This window comes from Mustela nivalis, assembly GCF_964662115.1.
Source record: "Mustela nivalis genome assembly, chromosome: 13".
Taxonomy (NCBI): Eukaryota; Metazoa; Chordata; class Mammalia; order Carnivora; family Mustelidae; genus Mustela; species Mustela nivalis.
Window position 1 is genome coordinate 57,689,371 of NC_139032.1, and position 22,056 is coordinate 57,711,426.

Below are 22,056 nucleotides of genomic sequence, written 5' to 3' on the forward strand. Positions count from 1 at the left end.
AAATACCCAGTAGTGCAATTGCAGGGTCATAGGGAAGTTCTATTTTTAATTTCTTGAGGAATATCCACACTGCTCTCCAAAGAGGCTGCACCAACTTGCATTCCCACCAACAGTGTAAGAGGGTTCCCCTTTCTCCACATCCTCTCCAACACATGTTGTTTCCTGTTTTGTTAATTTTGGCCATTCTAACTGGTGTAAGGTGATATCTCAATGTGGTTTTAATTTGAATCTCCCTGAGGGCTAGTGATGATGAACATTTTTTCATGTGTCTGATAGCCATTTGTATGTCTTCATTGGAGAAGTGTCTGTCCATATCTTCTGCCCATTTTTTGATATGATTGTCTGTTTTGTGTGTGTTGAGTTTGAAGAGTTCTTTATAGATCCTGGATATCAACCTTTTGTCTGTACTGTCATTTGCAAATATCTTCTCCCATTCCATGGGTTGCCTTTTTGTTTTGCTGTTTCCTTTGCTGTGCAGAAGCTTTTGATTTTGATGAAGTCCCAAAAGTTCATTTTCACTTTTGTTTCCTTTGCCTTTGGAGACATATCTTGAAAGAAGTTGCTGTGGCTGAATATCAAAGAGATTACTGCCTATGTTCTCTTCTAGGATTCTGATGGATTCCTGTCCCACATTGAGGTCTTTTATCCATTTTGAGTTTATCTTTGTGTACAGTGTAAGAGAATGGTCGAGTTTCATTCTTCTACATATAGCTGCCACATGGTCCTCTCAATCGATGCAGAAAAAGCATTTGACAAAATCCAGCATCCGTTCCTGATTAAAACGCTTCAAAGCATAGGGATAGAGGAAACATTTCCTGAACTTCATCAAATCTATCTATGAAAGACCCACAGCAAATATCATCCTCAATGGGAAAAAGCTTGCAGCCTTCCCGTTGAGATCAGGAACACGACAAGGATGCCCACTCTCACCACTCTTGTTCAACATAGTATTAGAAGTCCTAGCAACAGCACTCAGACAACAAAGAGAAATAAAAGGTATCCAAATTGACAATGAAGAAGTCAAATTCTCTCTCTTCGCAGATGACATGATTCTTTATATGGAAAACCCAAGAGACTCCACCCCCAAACTACTAGAACTCATACAGCAATTCAGCAACGTGGCAGGATACAAAGTCAATGTGCAGAAATCAGTGGCTTTCTTATACACTAACAATGAAAATACAGAAAGGGAAATTAGAGAATCGATTCCATTTACTATAGCACCAAGAACCATAAGATACCTGGGAATAAACCTAACCAAAGAGGTGAAGGATCTGTACTCGAGGAACTACAGAACACTCATGAAAGAAATTGAAGAAGCCACAAAAAGATGGAAGACCATTCCATGCTCTTGGATCGGAAGAATAAACATTGTTAAAATGTCTATACTGCCTAGAGCAATCTATACTTTTAATGCCATCGCGATCAAAATTCCACTGGTATTCTTCAAAGAGCTAAAGCAAATAATCCAAAAATTTGTATGGAATCAGAAGAGACCCTGAGTCACTAAGGAAATGTTGAAAAACAAAAATAAAACTGGGGGCATCACACTACCTGATTTCAAGCTTTACTACAAAGCTGTGATCACCAAGACAGCATGGTACTGGCATAAAAACAGACACATAGACCAGTGGAACAGAGTAGAGAGCCCAGATATGGACCCTCAAGTCTATGGTCAAATAATCTTCGACCATACAGAAAAAAATATACAGTGGAAAAAAGGCAGTCTCTTCAATATTGCTTTTCTTTTTCTAATCTACTTACTATCCTCAGGTACCATTAAAACTTTTGAGATTAGTCAAACCTCATCCACTCACTGAATTTTTTATTAACATATAATGTATTATTTGTTTCAGAGGTACAGGTCTGTGAGTCATCAGTCTTACACAATTCACAGGACTCACCGTAGCACATACCCTCCCCAGTGTCCATCACCCAGCCACCCCATCCCTCCCACTCCCCTCCACTCCAGCAACCCTCAGTTTGTTTCCTGACATTAATATTATGGTTTGTCTCCCTCTCTGGTTTCGCCTGTTTCATTTTACCCTCCTTTCCCAACTATGCTCCTCTGTCTGGTTTCTCAAATTCTCATATCAGTGAGATCATATGATATTTGTCTTTCTCTGATTGACTTATTTTGCTTAGCACAATAACCTCTATTTTTAAGTCTGTGCCTTGAGTATACTATTCTTTCAGACAGCTTTTGAACACTGTCTCCAAGAAACTAGCAGTAAGTGGACTTGACAACTGTTTATTCTGTGTAAGTTAGCACCAGAGCAGCCTCTGTGGGAATCTCGTTGCATAGGTGGCAAAAACATTTTAACCTTAAAAATGCCCTAAGGAAGGGTATTTATCTATCTATCTATCTATCTATCATCTATTTTATTTTTTTTAAAGATTTTATTTATTTATTTGAGAGAGAGAAATCACAAGTAGATGGAGAGGCAGGCAGAGAGAGAGAGAGAGAGAGGGAAGCAGGCTCCCTGCTGAGCAGAGAGCCCGATGCGGGACTCGATCCCAGGACCCTGAGATCATGACCTGAGCCGAAGGCAGCGGCTTAACCCACTGAGCCACCCAGGCGCCCTATCTATCTTCTATTTTAAAGATTTTATTTATTTATTTATTTGACAGAGAGAGACCACAAGTAGGCAGAGAGGCAGGCAGAGAGAGAGAGGAAAGCAAGCTTCCTGCTGAGCAGAGAGCCCAATGCAGTGCTCAATCCCAGGGCCCTGAGATCATGACCTGAGCTGAAGGCAGAGGTTTAACCCACTGAGCCACCCAGGTGCCCCTAAGGAAGGGTATTTATAAATGAACTTGGCTCTGCAGCCAGTGAGGTATCTTTTTTTTTTTTTTTTTAAGATTTATTTGTCAGAGAAAGAGAGGGTACAAACAAGCAGAGGGAGCAGCAGGTGGAGGGAGAAGCAGACTCCCCCCTGAGCAAGGAGCCCCATGCAGGACTTGATCCCAGGACCCTAGGCTTATGACCGGACCCCAAGGCAAATGCTTAACCAACTGAGCCACCCAGTGAGGTGTCTTTTCCTTCCTGGGTGGCATAGAACAATTGGTTGTATGATTTTGTATGTGCTTGAGTGAAAGTGATTACAATGCAGGTAGGTGGATGGGCATGGAACCAACTTATCCATGACAATCTTAGCTAGTAATTCATCCCCCAGAGAGAAGGAAATGGGGAAATGCTTGCTGCTACCAATTTGGAACTTAGAGTATATTGGGAAGGGGAACATTTTTAAACATACTAAATAAACCTAATCATTGAAATAATAAATTTGGGGGTTTTCCTACTTTGGAGTTATAGGAATTTGAGAGAATTCCAAAACATTATTAGCCCAAGTCCCTCTTTTGAGCAAGGTTCAGCCTCTATAAGAACCAAAAGATTGTGTGGTAGATGCAGGGAAATATCTTGCTCCACACACAGTTCAAGCTCTTATGATCTGAAGGTTCTGTCTTCTGGCCTTTAATCTTCCATGTTTTCATCAGTACCACGTAGCTCCAGCTCTTAAAAGAAATTTATTTGATGATGACTTTCATCGCCCTACACTTGTGCTCTGAATTTTTAAGTGTCAGCAATGAATACAGGGTTGAGACAAAATGAATCCTCTCATTTTTCAGTATCCCTATAAAATGAGTATAAATCATCTCAATAAGTCAGTCTCCTTCTAACAGCTAACCAAATTTTTTTTCATTTATTTATTTTCAGCATAACAGTATCACTATTTTTTCACCACACCCAGTGCTCCATGTAATCCGTGCCCTCTATAATACCCACCACCTGGTACCCCGATCTCCCACCCCCCCTGCCACTTCAAACCCCTCAGATTGTTTTTCAGAGTCCATAGTCTCTCATGATTCACCTCCCCTTCCAATTTGCCCCAACCCCCTTCTCTCTAACAGCTAACCAAATTTTAAGACAGTAAAAGGATTAGGGAAAATTTTGTAGACATGTAGGTTATAGGCAGAACTTACCTGGCATAGTTCCCAAATGCACAAATTTCAGTTACCACAGTCAGTTAAATAACAGCAGTTCCCAAACAGCATAGTTGAGATTTCAGTTACAACAGTATGTTAACTGCGAATAATTGCATGAAGTACAAACTTCATACTAACCTTTTAGTCCACTAATCCCTATGTAAATAACAGATAAGTATGGGTCAGTGGCCAATGCATCACCTCTTTCAAAGTCTGTTAGTGATTGATCACCTGTGATTAATCAGTTTACAGAGAGATAACAAAGAAAGTACAGTTGTGTTGCCTCCTTATCTCATGGTGATAAACCACACACACTTTACTAAAAATAGATGTTTGACAGAGAAGAGTACAGCAAAGAAACAAAAAATAATAATAATAGGGGTGAAATCTGAATCAAATGTAAAGTAAATGGAGTTAGAAAAGAAACCAATAACTATGAGTGACTCTGCCATCATTCAAGAGACCTTAGATATGTAGCAAAAAGGAATGTAGTAAAGGTGAACTTAACATAAATAGGGAAAGAATGATGATGTCCCAGAAAAAGTGATGCCAGCAAAATACCCCACATTAAAGTAATGGTTGGAAACACTTTGCAACACTGAAAGTGCAAAGGATAAAATGTTGGAAGCCGATCCAGACTTAGGAGTATGATAATCTGCAAAAGCACAGAAAAGATACTCACTCTATACCCTAAGTTACATGATAAGAAGGCAAGCATGATTCAAATCATTCTTGATAAATTTTTTTGGTTTGAAAGTATTTTATTAAATCTTAGGAAGACAGTTCAGAAAGCATTATCACACAGTTACACTATGCAACCTTGTTAAAAGGATAGGTTTTCTTCTTTTTTTTTCTTTTTTTATAAACATATAATGTATTATTAGCCCCAGGTATACAGGTCTGTGAATCAGCAGGTTTATACACGTCACAGCACTCACCATAGCATGTACCCTCCTCGATGTCCATAACCCTGCCATCCTCTCCCTACACCCCTCCCCGCCGCAGCCCTCAGTTTGTTTTGTGACATTAAGAGTCTCTTTTGGTTTGTCTCCCCCCTGACCCCATCTTGTTTCATTTATTCTTTTCCTACGCCCTTAACCTCCCCGCCTCCCATCGCTGCATCTCCACTTCCTCATATCAGGGAGATCATATGATAGTTGTCTTTCTCCAATTGACTTGTTTCACTCAGCATAATACCCTCTAGTTCATTCCATGTCATCACAAATGGCAAGATTTGGGGCGCCTGGGTGGCTCAGTGGGTTAAGCCGCTGCCTTCGGCTCAGGTCATGACCTCAGGGTCCTGGGATCGAGTCCCGCGTTGGGCTCTCTGCTCAGCAGGGAGCCTGCTTCCCTTCCTCTCTCTCTGCCTGCCTCTCCGTCTACTTGTGATTTCTCTCTGTCAAATAAATAAATAAAATCTTTTTAAAAATCTAAAAAAAAATGGCAAGATTTCATTTCTTTTGATGGCTGCATAATACTATATATATATATATCACATCTTCTTTAACCATTCATCTGTTGATGGACATTTAGGTTCTTTCCACAGTTTGGCTATTGTGGACATTGCTGCTATAAACATGCGGGTGCATGTGCCCCTTCAGATCACTATGTTTGTATCTTTAGGGTAAATACCCAGTAGTGCAATTGCTGGGTTGTAAGGTAGCTCTATTTTCAACTTTTTGAGGAACCTCCATGCTGTTTTCCAGAGTGGTTGCACCAGCTTGCATTCCCACCAACAGTATAGGAAGGTTCCCCTTTCTCCACATCCTCACCAGCATCTGTCATTTCCTGACTTGTTAATTTTAGCCATTCTGACTGGTGTGAGGTGGTATCTCATTGTGGTTTTGATTTGTATGTCCCTGATGCTGAGTGATGTGGAGCACTTTTTCATGTGTCTGTTGGCCATCTGGATGTCTTCTTTGCAGAAATGTCTGTTAATGTCCTCTTCCCATTTCTTGATTGGATTATTTTTTCTTTGGGTGTTGAGTTTGATAAGTTCTTTACAGATTTTGGATACTAGCCCTTTATCTGATATGTCATTTGCAAATATCTTCTCCCATTCTGTCAGTTGTATTTTGGTTTTGTTAACTGTTTCCTTTGCTCTGTAAAAGCTTTTGATCTCGATGAAATCCCAATAGTTCATTTTTGCCCTTGCTTCCCTTGCCTTTGGCATTGTTCCTAGGAAGAAGTTGCTGCAGCTGAGGTCAAAGAGGTTGCTGACTGTGTTTTCCTCAAGGATTTTGATGGATTCCTTTCTCACATTGAGGTCCTTCATATATTTTGAGTCTATTTTCATGCATGGTGTAAGGAAAAGGTCCAATTTCATTTCTTTGCATGTGGCTGTCCAATTTTCCCAACACGATTTGTTGAAGAGGCTGTCTTTTTTCCATTGGACATTCTTTCCTGCTTTGTCGAAGATTAGTTCACCATAGAGTTGAGGGTCTATTTCTGAGCTCTCTATTCTGTTCCATTGATCTATGTGTCTGTTTTTGTGCCAGTACCATACTGTCTTGATGATGACACCTTTGCAATAGAGTTTGAAGTCTGGAATTGTGATGCCACCAACTTTGGCTTTTTTTTTTTTTTCAATATTCCTTTGGCTATTTGAGGTCTTTTCTGGTTCCATATAAATTTTAGAATTATTTATTCCATTTCTTTGAAAAAAAAATGGATGGGATTTTGATAGGGATTGCATTAAATGTGTAGATAGCTTTATGTAGCATAGACATTTTCACAATATTTTTTCTTCCAATCCAGGAGCATGGAACATTTTCCCATTTCTTTGTGTCTTCCTCAATTTCTTTCATGAGTACTTTATAGTTTTCTGAGTATAGATTCTGTGCCTCTTTGGTTAGGTTTATTCCTAGGTATCTTATGGTTTGGGGTGCAATTGTAAATGGGACTGACTCCTTAATTTCTCTTTCTTCTGTCTTGTTGGTGTAAAGAAATGCAACTGATTCAAGATATGTCTCCAAAGGCAAAGGAAACAAAAGCAAAGGTGAACTTTTGGGACTTCATCAAAATCAAAAGCTTCTGCACAGCAAAGGAAACAGTTAGCAAAACAAAGAGGCAACCCACAGAATGGGAGAAGATATTTGCAAATGACAGTACAGACAAAAGGTTGATATCCAGGATCTATAAAGAACTCCTCAAACTCAAAACACACAAAACAGACAATCATATCAAAAAATGGGCAGAAGATATGGACAGACACTTCTCCAATGAAGACATACAAATGGCTATCAGACACATGAAAAAAATGTTCATCATCACTAGCCCTCAGGGAGATTCAAATTAAAACCACATTGAGATATCACCTTAACACCAGTTAGAATGGCCAAAATTAGCAAGACAGGAAACAACGTGTTGGAGGGGATGTGGAGAAAGGGAAACCCTCTTACACTGTTGGTGGGAATGCAAGTTGGTGCAGCCTCTTTGGAGAGCAGTATGGAGATTCCTCAAGAAATTTAAAATAGAACTTCCCTATGACCCTGCCATTGCACTACTGGGTATTTACCCCCAAGATACAGATGTAGTGAAAAGAAGGGCCATCTGTACCCCAATGTTTATAGCAGCAATGGCTACGGTCGCCAAACTGTGGAAAGAACCAAGATGCCCTTCAACGGACAAATGGATAAGGAAGATGTGGTCCATATACACTATGGAGTATTATGCCTCCATCAGAAAGGATGAATACCCAACTTTTGTAGCAACATGGATGGGACTGGAAGAGATTATGCTGAGTGAAATAAGTCAAGCAGAGAGAGTCAATTATCATATGGTTTCACTTATTTGTGGAGCATAACAAATAGCATGGAGGACATGGGGAATTAGAGAGGAGAATGGAGTTGGGGGAAATTGGAAGGGGAGGTGAACCATGAGAGACCGTGGACTCTGAAAAACAATCTGAGGGTTTTGAAGGGGTGGGGGTGGGAGGTTGGGGTACCAGGTAGTGGGTATTATAGAGGGCATGGATTGCATGGAGCACTGGGTGTGGTGCAAAAATAATGAATACTGTTATGCTGAAAATAAAAAATAAATTTAAAAAATTTTACCATAAAAAAAAGAAATGCAACTGATTTCTGTGCATTGGTTTTATAAAAGGATAGGTTTTCAAAGAGAAATACATACTTTCCATGTACATGAACAATAATATACCAAAATTAAAAATCCTATTTTCCTATATAAATTATTCTGTATCTTTGAAAAATTTAAAATATCACTGAATAGTTCAAAAACTTGCAAGGTTGGGCTCCTGGTTGGTGGAGCATCTGACTCTCGATTTTGGCTCAGGTCATTGTCTTGGGGTTGTGAGATCAAGCTCCACATCAGGCTCCACACTCAGCAGGCAGTGTGCTTGAGATTCTTTCCCTCTCTTTCTCCCTTTATACCACCCCCTGTTTGCATGCTCATGCTAGTGCTCTATTTCTCTCAAATAAATAAATCTTTAAAAAAAATAAGATTTAGGGGCGCCTAGGTGGCTCAGGGGGTTAAGCCTCTGCCTTCGGCTCAGGTCATGATCTCAGGGTCCCGGGATCGAGCCTTGCATCAGGCTCTCTGCTCTGTAGGGAGACTGCTTCCTCCTCTCTCTCTCTGCCTGCCTCTCTGCTTACTTGTGATCTCTCTTTCTGCCAAATAAATAAATAAATAAAATCTTTAAAAAAAAAAAAAAAGCTTTAAAAAAGCTTACAAGCTTTTGAATACTAGAATATGGATGAACAAAAATCATGGGGGATTTTTTGTTTACAAAGTTACTGAAGTGTTCACACCTATAAAATTCTTCAGTGTTGAAAAAAAAGATATAAAACATATCCTTTAAAATGTCTCCTATAAGTAGGAAAGACTAGTCTGAAAGCCTTAAGATATCGGTTCTGAGTTTAGAGAGAGACGTAGGGAAAATCCTTACAGTATTACCTTGTTAAGTTTCTTTATAAAAATTAAAAATAAAAAATAAAACACTTGAAATCTCAGTATTTCTTTATTAACAGCAATAAGAGGTTTTTTAATATTTTGAAAGAAAAATTTTAAAGGTTGCTAAACAATTGTAATTTTCCCCATTGATTATTTAAGATCACTTTACATGGTTTCAGCTTACACAGTCCTTTTTATGGCCCCAGGCTACTATGCAAAGTAAGAACTGCTTGTGCTGGAAACTGAATTACCTTAAGAATCATTTATATTGATTAGACTAGTAGTTTCATATTGTGCTCTGAAAAATCCTGGGTTCTAGCAAAGTGTTCCAGGACTTTCAAACATTTCACAAGTTTTAGTTTTAATTTCACTTTTAAAATGCAGTTTAACTATCTTTCTTAACAAACTGTTTTTTGGAAGTTTTGGATATACAGAAAAATTGAAGTGACAGTGCTAGAAGTCCCTTCCCTTCCTCACCCCCCCCCCACACATTTTCCCTTGTCACTTATTATTATTATTATATTAGAGTGGCACACTCGTTACAATTAATGAATCAATAGTAATACATTATTATTAATTAAGGTCCACATTTTAGTCAAATTTCAATCATTTCTAACTAATGCTCCTTTCCTATTTCTGGATGCTATCCAGGATACCACATCACATTTAGTTGTCATGTCTCCTTTAGGCTCCTCTGCAGCAGTTCCTCAGAATTTCCTTGTTTTTGATGGCCTTGACAGGTTGTTTTTTTTTTTTTAAGATTTTATTTATTTGTGTGAGAGAGAGAGAGAGAGAGAGCACAAGCAGGGGGAGCAGCAGGTAGAGGAAGAATCCAGCTCCCTGCTGATCATGACCTGAGCTGAAAGCAAATGCTTAATCAACTGAGCCACCTGGCATCCCAAATGGCCTTGACAGTTTTGAGGAGTATTGGTCAGGTACACTGTGAGATATACATCTACTGGAATTTGTCTATTGTTGTTCTCATGAATATACTGGGGTTATGGGGTTTGGAGAGAAAGATGACACAGGTCATCTTCCATTTTTATCACATATTAGCTATTTCTTTAATGAATATATAATAACAGACTCTTGGTGGTGCCATGGCCCCTGAACTCTAAGCAGGCTCTGCTGACTGCTGGGGGAGCAAGATCAAGAGGGGCAGTGCCCCAGGAGAAAACTGACACATTTAAAAGTATAGGTTCCAGGGAGGAGTCCAAGATGGTGAAGGAAATGGAGCCTTAATTTCATCTGGTTCCAGGAATTCAGCTAGATAACAAATCATTCTGAACACCTGTGAACTCAACTGGAGATCTAAGAAAATAATAGCTGCAACTCTACTAATAGAAAAGTGACTACTTACTGCAAGAATTACAAGATGGAAAAACTCACCTCAAAAAAGAAAACAAGAGGCAGTACTGACTGCCAGATACCTAACCAGTAAGGATATAAGTAAATTGTTGGAACTAGAGTTCAGAATAATGATTAGCTGGGACTGAAAAAGCATAGAAGACACTAGATTCCCTTTCTGGAGAAATAAAAGAACTAAAATCTAACCAAGTAAAAATCAAAAAGGCTATTAATGAAATGCAATAAAAAATGGACACTCTAACTGCTAGAATAAATGAGCAGAAGAGAGAATTAGTGATATAGAAGAGCAAATGATGGAGAATAAAGAAGCTGAGAAAATGAGAGATAAACTACTGGATCAGGAGGGGAGAAATTGAGAGATAAGTAAAGTAATACCATAAAGCAAAACACATTAGAATATGTTTTATATATTTTGTATACCTAATATGTATATTAGAATAATTGGGATCCCAGAAGAAGAGGAAAGAGAGAGGGGGCAAAAGGTATACTGGAGCAAATTATGACAAAGAACTTCCCTAATTTGGGGAAGGAAACAGGCATCAAAATCCAGGAAGCACAGAGAACCCCCCTCAAAATCAATAAAATAGGTCAATAACCCAATAAATAATAGTGAAATTTACAAATCTCAGAGACAAAGAGAAAATCCTGAAATCAGCTCAGGACAAGAGGTCAGTAACCTCCAAGGGCAGAATACTAGATTGGCAGCAGAGCTATCCACAGAGACCTGGCAGGCCAAAAAGGACTGGCATGATATACTCAAGGTGTTTTGTGTGTGTGTGTGTGTGTGTGTGTGTGCGCACGCGTAAAGATTTTATTTATTTAATTGACAGACAGAGATCACAAGTAGGCATAGAGGCAGGCAGAGAAAGAGAAGGAAGCAGGCTCCCCACTGAGCAGAGAGCCCCCATGTGGAGCTCAATCCCAGGACCCTGGGATCACAACCGGAACTTAAAGCAGAGGCTTTAACCCACCGAGCCACCCAGGTGCCCCTATTCAGGGTGTTAATAAGAAAAGTATGCAGCCAAGAATACTTTATCCAGCCACAGTGTCATTTAAAATAGAAGGAGTGATAAACAGAAACTAAAAGAATTTATGAACATGAAACCAGCCTTGCAAGAAATATTAAAAGGGATCCTTCAAGCAAAGAGAGAGCCCAAGAGTAACAAAGACCAGAAAGGAACAGAGACAATATACAGTAACAGTCACTTTACAGGTAATACAACAGCACTAAATTCATATCTTTCAATAGTTACTCTGAATGTAAATTGTAAATTGTAAATGTAAGTGGGCTAAATGCCCCAATCAAAAGACTCAGTGTATCAGATTGGATAGAAAAGCAAGACCATCAATATGCTGTCTGCAAGACACTCATTTTAGACCCCAAAACACATCCAGATTTAAAGTGAGGGGGTAGAAATCCACTTAGCATGCTAATGGACATCAAAAGAAAGCTGAGGTGGCAATCCTTATATAAGACAAAATAGATTTTAAACCAAAGACTGTAATAAGAGATGACAAAGGACACTATATCATAATTAAAAGTTCTATCCAACAAGAAGATCTAAGAATTCTAAGTATTTATGCCCCTAATGTGGGAGCAGCCAATTATATAAGGCAATTAATAACAAAATTAAAGAAACACATTGATAATGATACAACAATAATAGCGAACTTTAACACCCACCCCTCACTGCAAAGGACAGATCATGTAAGCATAAGATCAACAAGGAAATAAAGGTTTTGAATGACACACCGGGCCAGATGGACTTAACAGATGTATTCAGAATATTCCATCCTAAAGCAACAGAATACACACTTTCTCAAGTTCACATGGAACAGTCTCCAGAATAAATCACATACCGGGTCACAAATCAGGTCTCAACCTGTACCAAAAGACTGGGATCATTCCCTGAATATTTTCAGACCACAATGCTTTGAAACTGGAACTCAACCACAAGAGGAAATTTGGAAAGAACTCAAATACATGGAAATTAAAGAGTATGCTACTAAAGAATGAATGGGTCAACCAGGGAATTAAAGAAGAAATTAAAAAATTCGTGGAAACAAAATGAAAACAAAACTGTTCAAAATCTTTGGGATGCAGCAAAGGTGGTTGTAAGAGGAAAGTATATAGCAATATAAGCCTTTCTCAAGAAACAAGAAAGGTCTCAAATATACACCCTAACCTTACACCTAAAAGAGCTGAAGAAAGAACAGCAAATAAAGCCTAAACTGAGGAGGAGAAGAGAAATAATAAAGATTAGAGCAGAAACTAATGAACAGAAACCAAAATAACAGATCAACAAAACTAGGAGCTGGTTCTTTGAAAGAATTAATAAGACTGATAGACCCCTGCCCAGACTTAATAAAAAGAAAAGAGAAAGGATCCAGATAAATAAAATCATGAATGAAAGAAGAGATCACAACTGACACTGAAGGAATCAATTATAAGAATATATTATAAAAACACGTAAGAACATATATGCCAACAAATTAGGCAATCTGAAAGAAATAAATGCATTCCTAGAGACATATAAACTACCAAAACTGAAACAGAAACCTGAACAGACTCAAAACCAGCAAGGAAATTGAAGCAGTAATCAAAAATCTCCCAAAAAACAAGAGCCCAGGGCCAGATGGCTTCCCAGGGGAATTCTACCAAACATTTAAAGAAGAATTAATATATATTCTTCTGAAGCTGTTTCATTTTTAATTATTATGTTTAGTTAGACACTGTATAGTACATAATTAGTTTTTCATGTCGTGTTCAATGATTCATTAGTTGCATACAATACCCAGTGCTCATCACAACACATGCTCGAAAAACAGAAATAGAAAGAAAACTTCCAAACTCTTTTCATAAGGTCATCGTTACCTTGATACCAAAACCAGACATAGACCCCACCAAAAAGGAAAATCACAGACCAATATCCTTAATGAACACGGATGCAAAAATTCTCACCAAAATACCAGTCAGTAGGATCCAACAGTACATTAGAAGGATTACTCACGGGGCACCAGGGTGGCTCAGTGGGTTAAAGCCTCTGCCTTCAGCTCAGGTCATGAACCCAGGGCCCTGGGATTGAGCCCCACACCAGGCTCTCTGCTCTGCAGGGAGCCTGCTTTCTCCTCTCTCTCTCTCTCTGCCTACTTATGATCTCTGTCTGTCAAATAAATAAATAAAATTAAAGAAAAAAATTCAGGAGGATTACTCACCATGACCAAGTGGGATTTAGTCCTGGGCTGCAAGGGTGGTTCAACATCTGCAAATCAATGTGATACATCACATTAATCAAAGAAAGGACAAGAACCATAATATCTTCTCAATAGATGCAGAAAAAGCATCTGACAAAGTACAGCACCCTTTCTTGATTTAAACTCTTCACAGTGTAGGGATAGAAGGAACATACCTTAATATTATAAAAGCCATATATGAAAAGTCCACAGCAAGTATCATTCTCAATGGGGAAAAACTGAGAGCTTTTCCCTGAAGGTCAGGAACTGACCAGGGATGTCCACTTTCACCACACCGTTCAACATAGTACTAGAAGTCCTAGACTCAGCAATCAGACAACAAAAAGAAATAAAAGGCATCTGAATTGGCAAAGAAGTAGTCAAACTCTCACTCTTTGCAGATGACATGATGTTCTATGTGGGAAACCCAAAAGACTCCACCCCCAAAGTACTAGAACTCACACAGGAATTCAGCAAAGTGGCAGGATATAAAATAAATGCATAGAAACCAGTTGTATTTCTATACACTAACAATGAGACAGAAGAAACAGAAATTAAGGAACAAATCTTATTTACAATTGCACCCAAAACCATAAAATACTTAGGAATAAACCTAACCAAAGAGGCAACGAATCTATACTCAGAAAACTATAGGATATTCATGAAAGAAATTGAGGGAGAAACAAACAAATAGAAAAACTTTCTGTGCTCATGGATTGAAAGAACAAATACTGAAACAATGTCTATGCTATCAGAGCAATCTAAGCATTCAATGCAATCCCTATCAAAATACCATGAACTTTTTTCACAGAGCTGAACAAATAATCCTAAAAGTTATATGGAACCAGAAAAGACCACAAAGAGCCAAAGGAATGTTGAAAAAGAAAATGAGTTTATCTTTGTGTATGGTGTAAGAGAATGGTCGGGTTTCATTCTTCTTACATATAGCTGTCCAGTTTTCCCAGCAGCATTTATTGAAGAGACTGTCTTTTTTCCACTGTATATTTTTTCCTGTTTTGTCGAAGATTATTTGACCATAGACTTGAGGGTCCATATCTGGGCTATTCCACTGGTCGATGTGTCTGTTTTTATGCCAGTACCATGCTGTCTTGGTGATCACAGCTTTCTAGTAAAGCTTGAAATCAGGTACGTGATGCCCCCTGTTTTATTTTTGTTTTTCAACATTTCCTTAGTGACTCAGGGTCTCTTCTGATTCCATACAAATTTTTGGATTATTTGCCCAGCTCTTTGAAAAATACCGGTGGAATTTGATCGGAATGGCATTAAAAGTATAGATTGCTCTAGGCAGTATAGATAAATATTTTTATATTTATATTTTAATTTAATAATTTAATGTAATTAATAAAATTTAATTTAAATTAATAATAATTAATTTAATAATTTAATTTAATTTATATTGCTCTAGGCAGCATAGATAAATAAACATTTTAACAATGTTTATTCTTCCAATCCAAGAGCATGGAATGGTCTTCCATCTTTTTGTGTCTTCTTCAATTTCTTTCATGAGTGTTCTGTAGTTCCTCGAGTACAGATCCTTTACCTCTTTGGTTAGGTTTATTCCCAGGAATCTTATGGTTCTTGGTGCTATAGTAAATGGGATCGATTCTCTAATTTCCCTTTCTGTATTTTCATTGTTAGTGTATAAGAAAGCCACTGATTTCTGCACATTGACTTTGTATCCTGCCACGTTACTGAATTGCTGTATGAGTTCTAATAGTTTGGGAGTGAAGTCTTTTGGGTTTTCCATATAAAGAATCATGTCATCTACGAAGAGAGAGAGTTTGACTTCTTCATTGCCAATTTGGATACCTTTTATTTCTCTTTGTTGTCTGATCGCTGTTGCTAGGACTTCTAATACTCTGTTGAACAAGAGTGATGAGAGTGGGCATCCTTGTCATGTTCCTGATCTCAACGGGAAGGCTGCAAGCTTTTTCCCATTGAGGATGATATTTGCTGTGGGTCTTTCATAGATAGATTTGATGAAGTTCAGGAATGTTCCCTCTATCCCTATACTATATAAGTGTTTTAATCAGGAACGGATGCTGGATTTTGTCAAATGCTTTCTCTGCATCAATTGAGAGGACCATGTGGTTCTTCTCTCTTCTCATATTAATTTGTTCTATCACATTGATTGATTTGCAAATGTTGAACCATCCTTGTAGCCCAGGGAAGAATCCCACCTGGCCATGATGGATAATCTTTTTAATGTGCTGTTGGATCCTGTTGGCTAGGATCTTGTTGAGAATCTTAGCATCCATATTCATCAGTGATATTGGTCTGAAATTCTCCTTTTTGGTAGGGTCTTTGCCTGGTTTGGGGATCAGGGTAATGCTGGCTTCATAGAAAGAGTCTGGAAGTTTTCCTTCTGCTTCAATTTTTTGAAACAGCTTCAGGAGAATAGGTGTTATTTCTTCTTTGAAAGTTTGGTAGAATTCCCCAGGGAATCCATCAGGTCCTGGGCTCTTGTTTTTTGGGAGGTTTTTGATCACTGCTTCAATCTCGTTACTAGATATCGGTCTATTCAGGTTGTCAATTTCTTCCTGGTTCAATTTTGGGAGTTTTTGGTTTTCCAGGAATGCATCCATTTCATCTAGGTTGCTTAGCTTATTGGCATATAACTGTTGATAATAACTTCTGATGATTGTTTCTACTTCCTTGGTGTTAGTTGTGATCTCTCCCTTTTCATTCATAATTTTATTAATTGGGGCTTTCTCTCTTTTCTTTTGGATTAGTGTGGCCAATGGTTTATCGATGTTATTGATTCTTTCAAAAAACCAGCTTCTAGTTTCATTGTTAGGTTCTACTGTATCTCTGGTTTCTACCTCATTGATTTCAGCTCTAATCTTGATGATTTCCCTTCTTATGTGTGGAGTTGGTTTGATTTGTTGTTGATTCTCCAGTTCTTTAAGGTGTAGAGATAGCTGGTGTGTTCTGGATTTTTCAACTTTTTGAGGGAGGCTTGGATGGCTATGTATTTCCCCCTTAGGACCGCCTTTGCTGTATGCCATAGGTTTTGGACCGAAGTGTCTTCATTCTCATTGGTTTCCATGAATTGTTTCAGTTCTTTGATCTCCTGGTTGATCCAAGCATTCTTAAGCAAGGTAGTTTTTAGCTTCCAGGTGTTTGAGTTCCTTCTGAACTTTTCCTTGTGATTGAGTTCCAGTTTCAAAGCATTGTGATCTGAGAATATGCAAGGAATCATCTCAGTTTTTTGGTATCAGTTGAGTCCTGATTTGTGACCCAGTAGGTGGTCTATTCTGGAGAACGTTCCGTGTGCACTTGAGAAGAATGAGTATTCTGTTGTTTTAGGGTGGAAAGTTCTGTATATATCTATGAGGTCCATCTGGTCCAATGTGTCATTCAATGCTCTTGTTTCTTTATTGATTTTCTGCCTCGATGATCTATTTCTGAGAGAGGCATGTTAAGATCTCCTACGATTAGTGTCTTCATGTCAATATGATTCTTTATCTTGATTAACAGTTTTCTTAAGTAATTGGCTGCTCCCATATTGGGAGCATAGATATTTACAATTGTTAGATCATCTTGGTGGATAGTCCCTATAAGGATTATGTAGTGTCCTTCTGTTTTTTTAAGTTACTTTTCTTTGGCATATGTGTTTGAGTTTTAAAATTTTTATCCTCCCACCAGCACTACATTATCACACAAATAAATATAAAATCACACACACAAAAGTGCTACTTGGGAAAAAGTAGAGTATTCTGACTGTGTATAGCACTGGAACAAAGCCTAACCTTGGGGATGTGGCTGTCAGAGAAAGGTTTGCGGAGGAAGTAATATTTAGATTGAGACCAAAAGAGTGAGTTAAATTGAAGAAAAGCATTCTACACAGAGGTAATAATGTATACAAAGGTGTAGAAAAGGGGCACCCAGGGGTGCCTGGGTGGTTCAGTGGGTTAAGCCTCTGCCTTTGGCTCAGGTCATGGTCTCAGGGTCCTGGGATCAAGCACTGCATCCGGCTCTCTACTTAGCAGGAAGCCTGCTTCTTCCTCTCCCTCTGCCTGCCTCTCTGCCTACTTGTGATCTCTCTCTCTCTCTCTCTGTCAAATAAATAAATAAAATCTTTTTAAAAAGGGAGGGCACCTGGTGGCACAGTTGGTTAAGCATCTGACTCTTAGGTTTGGCTTAGGTCATGATCTCAGGGTTGTTGTGAAGTCTGTTTAAGACTCTCTCCCCCTCTCCGTCTGCTCCTTCCCGTTGTTCTCTCTCTCTCAAAAAAATAAATGAATAAATAAATAAATTTTTAAAAAACAAAAATGTGTTGAAGTGGAAAGAACCTGCACATGAGGAAGTAAAGCAAGCAGTACAGTATGGTGATGAAGAGTCCAGGCTCCAAAGCCAAATGGCCTGGATTTGAATCCCCCTCCACTGGCTGAGTGACCTTGGATAATTTACATAACCTGTCTGGACCTTGGTTTTTGTGAGGTGAGTAATTTAATTGTTCAATAAATATTAGTTTGTTATTATAATAACTGGTTAAACTAGAATGATGCTACAGGTGTTGGAAAGGTAGGCAGGACCAAAATATCATGGAGGCTTCTAGGCTCTATTAAGAATTTAGGACTCATCTTCAATGCAGTGGGAAGCCACTGGAGAATTTTAAGCAGAGATGTAACATCCTGAAACTTGTGTTTTAAAACATTAATCAACAAATATTATACTTCTGCTTTGTGGTGAAAAAGACTCTCATGAGCTAAACCTTTCCTATCAGTTCAGCCTTCTTTTCATTCTCTCCTTTTCCCCTTGATCTTTTCAAGATTTTTTAAAAAGATTTTTTAATTTATGACGGAGAGAGAGATCACAAGTAGGCAGAGAGGCAGGCAGAGAGAGAGGTGGGGGGGCAGGCTCCCTGCTGAGCAGAGAGCCCGACATGGGGCTTGATCCCAGGACCCTTAGATTATGACTTGAGCTGAAGGCAGAGGCTTAACCCCCTGAGCCACCCAGATACCCTGTTTTCCAGTAAGTTTTAAGTCAATTCAAAGTTCAGCCCTCATAGGAGTCTTCTTCCCCTCCCTTTCCTCCTTCTCAAGCACACCGTGCTGTTGTAAGGGAATGCTTATTACTCTTCCTTGGTAACATGGAGGTATAGCTGGTCTCCACGCTCTTTTTCTGCTGGCCTGCAGTTTAGCTGTTTCATCCTGTTTATCTCTATCTAATCCATCTCTGTCATTTTCTATCCTTCTAGAATCCATTTGGGATGAAAAAACACCACCACCAGAACTCTGGGGGCACCAACCTCCATTACTGACATCATCTCAGTAACCCAGGAGTTCCTGGTCTTGCTGTGTTCACAATTCTGGGGCCATAGAGGCACTTTTGAGTCTCTTATATTCTCGATACAGACCATTGGGAACCAGCAGCATTATTTGAGAAGGTCTACTTAGACACTTGCCTTCACAGATGCTCCCCTGCTGCCCACTCTCCCCTCTCTATCTGCATGTCAAACACAGCTTTTCCTTGGTTTGTACCTGCCACCAAGCTCAAAGGATCTCATGTCACCCTTCTCCCAATGTCAGTATTTCCACTGCATCTTCCCACATTCATATCCCTACTCTCAAAACAAAAGTGCTTCTTTTTACTTCATCTTCCTCTCTGGAGGGAATTTTACAGTATGTCCCTTCTTTAGGTAGGGACTGTATTGGTGGAATGGCTGCAGCTGAATATGATTGGATATAGGAAATATGATTGGGGTTAGGATGTCCATGAAAAAAAAAGCCACATTAGTTTATTGTCAGAATATCATCTCCAACTGTTTGGCTCAACCACAAAATACAAGCTGCAGGAGGAATGGGTCGCCTTTGTCTGTTTTCTTGACTGCTATATCTCCAATTTCTGCTACTCAATAGATATTTGTAGAAAGAATGAAGAAATAATATGAGCAAACCAACAGAAAATGAGTGATTTTGTGCTGTTGGCACTGGGACCCATTGGAGGATTTTGAGCAGAGGATTGAAGCAATCAGATTTGCAGATTATCACATATTTTTGTTATAAACTGTATGGTTGTGTTCCCCCCTCCTAATTCATATGTTGAAACCCTAACCCCAATGTGCTGGTATTAGGAAGTGGGGCCTTTGGAAGATAAGTAGGATTAAATAAGGACAGGCATGCAGAGGACTCACAAATGGGATTAGAGTTACCTTACAAGAGTCAGGAAATGACTTGCTTTACCTCTAGGCTTTCTGCCATCTAAAGATACAGCAAGCAGATCACCAGGAAGCAGGCCCTCATAAGACATTGAATCTACCAGCACCTTAATCTTGGATGTCCCAGCCAGTCCCAAAACTGTGAGAATTAATTTCTGTTGTTTATAAGCCACCCAGTCTATTGTATTTTGATATAGAAGCCCAAGCATATTAAGACAGTCCTCAAGCTATCACAGTCATCATAAGCAGCAGTCTGTATTATCCCAAGTAACAGTTATTAAATTAAACCTCAAGTACCCATACTCTAGCAAGAGAATATACACTACTGTAAATATTCAAATCCAAGAACAGCCTCCTGAGAAGAACTAAGAAGATGTCACAAACATTAAAACTGCCTCACCTTCTCTCTATATCCTCTTTTTACCTCTTCCTTCTCCTAACACTAGGGCCCTTTAGTCAGTGGAACTAGCGAGCCATTGTAACCCTTTCAGAGAATTTCAGCTGAAATCTGGATACCCAGCCAACTCTGATGTGGTATTTGCCTTTCATGCTTAATGTGTCTATAACATTACAAATTTCATACTCCTACATTTCTACTGTTAAAATCATAATACTATTTTAGTACTTCTCTTTTGCAAGTGAAATTAGCATTTACATGTAAAATAGAAAAATTGTTGGTTGTCTCCCTAATGTTTCTTGGGGCTTAATCCAAGCCTGAAATTTAAGTTCTCCGTGCCTAAGATGACATATGTTTTGTGCAGGTTTCTCCGCATACTTAACTGATACTGGGGGCTTACACCTGGGTCTCTTTAAATCAGGTGATGACCAGGTTGACTTTTTCTTTGGTAAAACAGAAGGAACCTGAGTTCAGAGACATCATCTGAGCATATTCTCCTGAAATGTTCTATTGCTCCTTATCCTTACAGGATTTTCCAACAGAAGGGCAGAGCATGGATGCCTCTCCATTAAAGGAGGTACCAGGAATCTGTGGGCCTCATGTCTAGAGTAAAAAACTTGAAGGTTTTTTCTAGATATGTCTCCTAAGGCAAGGGAAATAAAATAAAATTAAAAATAAACTATTGGGAACTAAACTATCAAAGTAAAAAGCTTCTGCACAGGAAAGGAAACAACAAAAAGACAACCTACTGAATGGGAGAAAATATTTGTAAATGATATATCTGAGAAGGAGTTAATAGCCAAAATACATAAAGAAATTCTACAACTCAACACCCCCAAAATAAATAACCCAATTAAAAAAAAATGAGTAGAAGGGGCACCTGGGTGGCTCAGTGGGTTAAAGCCTCTGCTTTCAGCTCAGGTCATGATCCCAGGGTCCTGGGATTGAGCCCTGCCTCGGGCTCTCTGCTCTGCAGGGAAGCCTGCTTCCTCCTCTCTCCTCTCTCTCTGCCTGCCTCTCTGCCTACTTGTGATCTCTGTCTATCAAATAAATAAATAAAATCTTTTAAAAAATGGATAGAAGACATGAAGAGATATTTCTCCAAAGAAGACGTACAGATGACCAACAGACATGAAAAAACTGAATATTACTCATCATTAGGGAAATGCAAATCAAAATCTCAATTAACTATCACCTCACACCTGTCAGAATGGCTAAAATTAAAAACATTAAATAACAAGTTTTTTAAAAGATTTATTTATTTATTTTAGAGAGAGGGAGCAGGGGGAGGGGCAGAGGGAGAGAGAATCTTAAGCAGGTTCCACGCCCAGTGTGGATCCCTACTTGGGGCTTGGTTTCATGACCCTGAGATCAAAAGCTGAGCCAAGGGGCACCTGGGTGGCTCAGTGGGTTAAAGCCTCTGACTTTGGCTCAGGACATGATCCCAGGGTCCTGGGATCGAGCCCCACATTGGGCTGTCTGCTCAGCAGAGAGCCAGCTTCCCCCTCTCTCTCTGCCTGCTTATCTCCCTACTTATGATCTCTGTCTGTCAAATAAAAATATAAAATATTTTAAAAAAGCGCTGAGCCAAAACCAACAGTCAGATGCTTAATCAACTGTGCCACCCAGGCGCCTCAAGAAATAACAAGTTTTATGAGGATGTGGAGAAAAAGGAACCCTAATGCACTGTCGGTAAGAATGCAAACTGCTACAGCCACCTTGGAAAATAGTATGGAGGTTTCTCAAAAAATTAAAAATAAAATCACTATATGATTCAGTAATCCCACCATTGGGTATTTCCTCAAAGAATACAAAAACACTAATTCAAAAAGATATATGCACCCTTGTGTTTATTGCAGCATTATTTACAATAGCCAAATAATGGAAGCAACCCAAGTGTCCATCAATAAATGAATGGATAAAGGAGATATGGTTTATATATACAATGGAATGTTATTTGGCCATAAAAAAGAATGAT

At 38.9% G+C, this 22,056-nt stretch overlaps 2 long non-coding RNA genes across 2 annotated transcripts in view; one reads left to right on the top strand and one right to left on the bottom strand.

Annotated features, from left to right (window-relative positions):
- Positions 1-22,056, top strand: part of LOC309846075 — a 277,012-nt gene that overhangs the window by 118,710 nt on the left and 136,246 nt on the right. The gene's annotated exons all lie outside the window — the stretch shown is intronic.
- LOC309846074 overlaps positions 1-22,056 on the bottom strand; it is a 61,975-nt gene that overhangs the window by 2,254 nt on the left and 37,665 nt on the right. The window contains exon 2 of the long non-coding RNA XR_014301723.1: positions 13,480-13,526. This is a non-coding gene — a long non-coding RNA (uncharacterized lncRNA). The remainder of the gene's footprint in view (positions 1-13,479; positions 13,527-22,056) is intronic.